Source organism: Papaver somniferum, unplaced genomic scaffold (genome assembly GCF_003573695.1).
Source record: "Papaver somniferum cultivar HN1 unplaced genomic scaffold, ASM357369v1 unplaced-scaffold_41, whole genome shotgun sequence".
NCBI lineage: Eukaryota > Viridiplantae > Streptophyta > Magnoliopsida > Ranunculales > Papaveraceae > Papaver > Papaver somniferum.
This window is the reverse complement of record NW_020646638.1, coordinates 2,889,048-2,895,047: the sequence shown is the minus strand read 5'-3', so window position 1 is coordinate 2,895,047 and position 6,000 is coordinate 2,889,048.

Here is a 6,000-nt window from a genome sequence, read left to right as displayed (position 1 = left end):
GGCCGATCAAAGAAATTATATGAATGAATTTCGAAGTTGGATCTCTGACAATGGTTTGGTGGAAGCAGATGCTATTGGGAAGAAATATACTTGGTCTAATTGTCGGAGTGGCATCATAGAATCGTTTCTAAACATGATAGGGCTGTTATTAATGATGCTTGGCATGATAAGTATGCTAATTGGAGGTGCAAAGCTATGCCAAGAATTTGCTCTGATCATTCCCCTCTTTTTGGTTTTGCTTTTGATAGTCCAAGGCCAAATAGGGCTCCTTTTAGAATTCAGAAAATGTGGCTTTCTCACCCATCTTTTTGGATTTTGTAAAGGAAAATTGGAGTGTAGGCTGGATGGTGCGCCTCCTTTTGTTTTCACGTCTAAGTTGAAGAGACTGAAGGATGCATTGAAGATTTGGAATAGAACTGTGTTTGGGGATGTTCAGTTTCGCTTAAAACAAGCGGAATTGAATCTTGATAAGGAGAATGATATTCTGGATCAAAATGTTAGGTGTGAGCTGCAATTTTTGAAGGTTGCCGATGCTAGGAAAGCTGTTGATGAGGTGCGAACTGAATTGGCAGTTATGCTTAAGCAAAAATCGAGAACTAGTTGGTTAGATGGTGATCAAAATACTCGATTTTTCCACAACACCATTCGATGAGGAGAAGCCAAAACACAATCTCTGAATTGAAGATTTCTACTAACTCTACTTTGTTTTTGCAGGATGAAATAAAAGATTACATTGTTGATCACTACCGTGCAAAATTCAATGGTGGAGTGTGCATATTGATCCAAAGTTGTTTGAATATGAGCATGAAAGCATCTCAGCTGCTGAAAGTGCTTTTATGGATGCTATTCCGTCTTTGGATGAAGTTAAGGAAGCTGTTTTGATTGGGCGCTGACACCTGGCCCTGATGGATTTACAGGTTCTTTCTTTAGAGTCTGTTGGAACATTATTTCTAGAGATCTTTTTAATGCTATTGCAAACTGTTGGGCGATGCGGAAAATTCCTAATGGCATTAACTCTAGTTTTATTGTTCTAATCCCAAAAAATACAAATCTGATGCTATTAAGGACTATAGGCCAATTGGTTTAAGCAACTTTTCTTCAAAATCATTACAAAGATTATGGCTACCAGACTTGGTACAGTGCTGAATAAATTGATTTCTGAGGAGCAAGTGGCGTTTATGAAGGGAAGAAACATTCATGAAAACATAGCTTTGGCGTCGGAACTGATCAATGAGATTAGTGTGGAAAGGAAGCATGGTAATGTTGGCCTCAAACTGGATATAGCCCAAGCTTTTGACACGGTTAGTTGGGAATTTGTTGTTGAGGTTTTTCGTCAATATGGTTTTTCTGATGCATGGTGTTCGTGGCTGCTTATTTTAACTCTGCTCGGATTTCTATTATGATTAATGGTAGCCCTGAAGGTTTTTTCAGTATCACTAGAGGTCTGCGTCAAGGTGATCCTCTTTCACCTTTGATTTTTGTTCTTATTGAAGATGTTTGAGCCGCAATCTCTCTAAGTTGTTTGCAGCAAAAGTATGCACCATATGGTGAGCAAGAAAGGTGTGCGCCAACTCATTTACTCTTTGCGGATGATATTCTTATTTTGTAAGGTAATCTTCACAGTTTGCAGCATTTGAAGGAGATGCTTGGTATGTATCAACTTGCTTCTGGTCAATACGTTAGTTATGCCAAAAGCAAGTTCTATTATGGTGGTGACAGCATTCTCGTGTTGTTGCTATTGCAAACTTTATGGGCATGGAAAGGGCGCTATTCCCAGATAAATATTTGGGAATCCAATTAAAACCTGGTATTGTGCGTCATATTCATGTTCGCAAGTAATGGAGAAGATTATGGATAAACTGGCAGGTTGGAAGGGTAAGCTCTTGTCTTTTCAGGCTCGGCTAGTTTTGATTAAATCAGTGATTTCTAGTTATTTGCTTCATTCCATGGCTGTGTATAAATGGCCATGCACGGCTATCAATCAGTTGAGGCCATTCGAAATTTCTTGTGGTCTGGAGATGCTGAGAAGCGTAAATACTTTACGGTTCTTTATGATGATTTATGCCGTTCTAGGCGTGAAGGTGGCTTGGACTTAAGAAATTGATTGATGTTAATAGGGCCATGCTTATGAAGTTGTGGGTTTCGATCGTGACTCTGATAAGACTTGGGCCAGATTTTGAAGGCGAAGTATTTCAAGATAAATGGCAACTTGATCGATTATAAGTTGGGTTCTTCGGTTTTTCCAGGAATCAGATTGGTGCATAATTTTGTGCAAAGGCATACGCGCTCAATTATAGGTAATGGTGCTAATACTTCCTTTTTTTTGATAATTGGTGTGCTGATTTTTCAATTGCGCAAAGACTTGGCATCACTAAAAAGGGTCCTAATGATTTTAAGGCCAAAGTTAGTGATATTATTGTTGATGGCTCTTGGGTTATTCCTCCAAAGACTAAGGAATTGATGTTACGATGCAATATTGATGTTGATAATTTGCCTCTTATTGGTGGTGGAGATGATTACAAAATTTGGGACTTGGACAAGCAAGGGCGTGTTCTCTGTCAAGTCGGCTAAGGCTGCCATCAGGGCACCTGCAGAATTTCGCCAACTGCAGCTCTCTCAAGAAGTGTTGTGCATCCTACCTTAAGTGTTCAGTACTGGAAGTTATTTAATAAACAATGTTGTGCTATTGATGATAACATCATGAAGAAGACAGGTAGGGAGATGCCTTCTATGTGCCGCTTGTGCAGGGAGGATTGCGAAGATGTCATCCATATTACTTGGCATTCCAAAATTGCTAAGAAGATTTGGAATTGGGCGGCTAATATTTTTAAACTGAAACCGAATGAAGATCTTGTGGCCTCTTACAAGGTTGCAAAAGGGCGTATTAGGATGATAAAGGATCTGTGGCTTGTTGCAAATCTTGCAATAGTTACGGAATTATGGAAGTTGCGCAATAAGGCTTATTATGAGAACATGTGAGTTCGATGGCTTGAATTTAAGGGACGGGTTCATCAGGTAATTCGTGATAACTCAATTAGAATGAAGGGCCACATGTATAACACCTTAGATGATTTGCGAATTTTGAATTTCTTTAGAGTGAAGCATAGATCTTGCAAGCACTCTGTTCCAATTGAAGTTACTTGGACGCCGCCTAATCTAGGTGAGCTTATGATCTGTTGTGATAGTGCATCACTTGGCAACCCGGGCCAAGCTGGTTCTGGTGTAGTTTTTCGTGATTCTAACTCGGCAGTTTTGGGAGTTTTATGCGTTGGACTGGGCTGGCAGACCAATTACTATGCTGAAGTATGTGCGGTTATCTATGGCGCAGTTGTTGCTCAAAGGTGGAATGTCAGAAATCTATGCGTCAGATCGGATTCGATGAGTTGCATCTTATCTCTCCAGAAAGGGGAGTTGCCGTGGCAGCTAATGCAGAAGTGGAGAATGGCGAAGAGTTTTTACAACAATATTAGTTATGTTCATAGCTACAGAGAGGCTAATTTTTCAGCTGATGCCTCGGCCAAACAAGCATGTTTGTTGGCTGAGGAAAATTATGAGTTTTATGAGGGTAGGCCAGGTTTTATTCATTCTGTTGAATGGCATGGAGAGGTTTATTTTCGTTTCAAATAGGTCTTATTGGCGTGCAGCCTTTTGGCTTAGCGCTAATATACCTAGCTTAATTGGGGGCCATAACTTCCAATTGGGGGCCATGCACTACGGGACAAAAAAGGTCACCCAATCCTAATTTGGGTCACCCCTTAAAAAAATATTTTCTAAATGGCAAAACTTCCCATGATTAGTATTAGAAATTAATTAGTTTGATTAGTGTGGCAAGTGTATTTAGATTAAAATCTGATTTTAGGAAAAAAATTATGGAAAATGTGTTTTATGTGTTGAGAAGAAGAGGAGGAGTTTTGAGAGGAAAACCTAGGGTTTTTACAAATGGGTGATTCAAGTGGAGGGAATGAGATTGGTGAAGCTTCAAATAACAACAATGATTGTGTTGATGGTAAGATTGTCTCAACTAATGATATGGGTTGGATGTTTGATTAGGAGATGTTGATAGAGGAAGGCATGAACAATGGTTGGAATGAAGATCCCATTGATCAAGATGAAGGAACAAACACTCAAAATGAGGAACCCCAAGGCCAAAACAATCAGGTAAACCTCTTATACTCTTCAAATTGTCGGAATGGTGCTCCAAGTGGTCGAATCATCCACACTATGGAACAACTCAGAGAAAGGGTCGTCATAGTCGGGGGGTGTATACCCAAACGACTCTCTGAGGTCGTCAGTATATTGACACTACCAATAACGACTCAAACCTGCAACTTTTCCAGGTTATGAAAAATCGTTAGGATAGTGTGCTAAACATTGACGACCCTTTTTAACTAGGTCACTTAGAGTCATTTTGTTGTTTTGTTTACACATTGACGACTCTAAAACCAAAACTCTCTGTAAAAAGTAACACTTAGGGTCGTCATACATGTAGTCATATGAAATGACGATCCTAGCTATCAATTACTAATTTCTTTTAGAGTCGTTAGTTTGATTAGTTATATAAAATAACGACCCTTGCACTAGATTCTCATAATTTTTGATTTCATAGAATCATTTCATTGAATCGTAAAAGGCATACATCTCGCATAGCGTTGCATTGAAGGAAAAGAAATACAATAGATAATAAAGGTGGACTTATACACTTAATCATATATGGCGTAGTTATATCTAGTGCCTTCCAAGATAAAGTAGCAATCGTGGAGCTCAAACTTTCCCCACGAAGCTCCTCATAATAGCGATACGCCTTCCCCAACTGAAAATGAAAATATACTTAGTTAGTATCGATCAAATGTTTTTATAAGTTTTACCTCTTGTTCAAATACTTACTCTTACAACACTCAGCATATCCGGAAAGGCTTCCCTAACAGCCTTAAGTTCTCTTTTCAAAACATCACACTCAAATTGTATCTTCTAGAAGCGTTCCTTGACTTGTTTCAAAGACCTTGAGTTGCAATTTCCGTCCAACGCCACAAAAACGATGAATACGCGGTTCCACCAAGCATCCGATGTTTCATCAATGTCTTTGTCTAGACTTTCAAAGTGGTTAGTGACTGTTTTCCAAGCTCTTGTAATGGCACAACTCTCTTCATTAGTGAATGGAGTCATGATGTTTCTCAAACAAGTAACTGCCGACCCTTTAAAAGAGATGACGACTCTAGGGATTATAGATTACTAACAACTCTAGTCTAGGGATTATATACTACTGACGACTGATGTAGTTTTTCAAGTGGTAAATAAAAGTTCGTTCAACTCGGACTTAATAAGATTTGGTTTCAGACTTAACAATATAAAACACTAAAAATAATGAAAATATATTCACAAGATTGTCACACTATCGAGAGATGCTAGGACTTCGGATTCAACCATACTTCACATTCAATTGGTTCATATAATGATTCATAACAATTATAGCTCTTTTGTTGACTCTTTTCTAATAAATTTCCTAAAGTAGATTTTATAAAGCATTAGATGTAAATCACAAGCATGACGCATCAAAAGTACCTAAGACCCAGCATGCGACATCAAACAAAATCACAACTAATCAAGAAAATCATAAATCGATTAAAACAAGTGCAAAAGTCATAAAGAATCAATTAAAGTTACCAAGTGATTGTCAAATAGGGTTTCCTCCGTCGTCCCAGTGCTGGGGTTTAGCTCCTCATATCAAAAACACGCTCAAAATAATAATGCATGGCTGAATATGTGTTTTATTGAAGAAAAATCGAATTTGTAACAGATATAATTGTTACAGAACCCGCTGTTACAGAGCTGACTGTTACGGACAAAACAGTAATTGTTGGAAAATTATTAGTTTTGAAAGAAAAGGTGACGGTTTGTCTTCTTCTTCCTCGACTCCAACTCGACTGCACTTCTCTGCTCCGGTTCTGTGGCTTCGACCTTCACCCTCAAGCTTGCCCCAAAAGTCTCGACTCCCATTTCTGA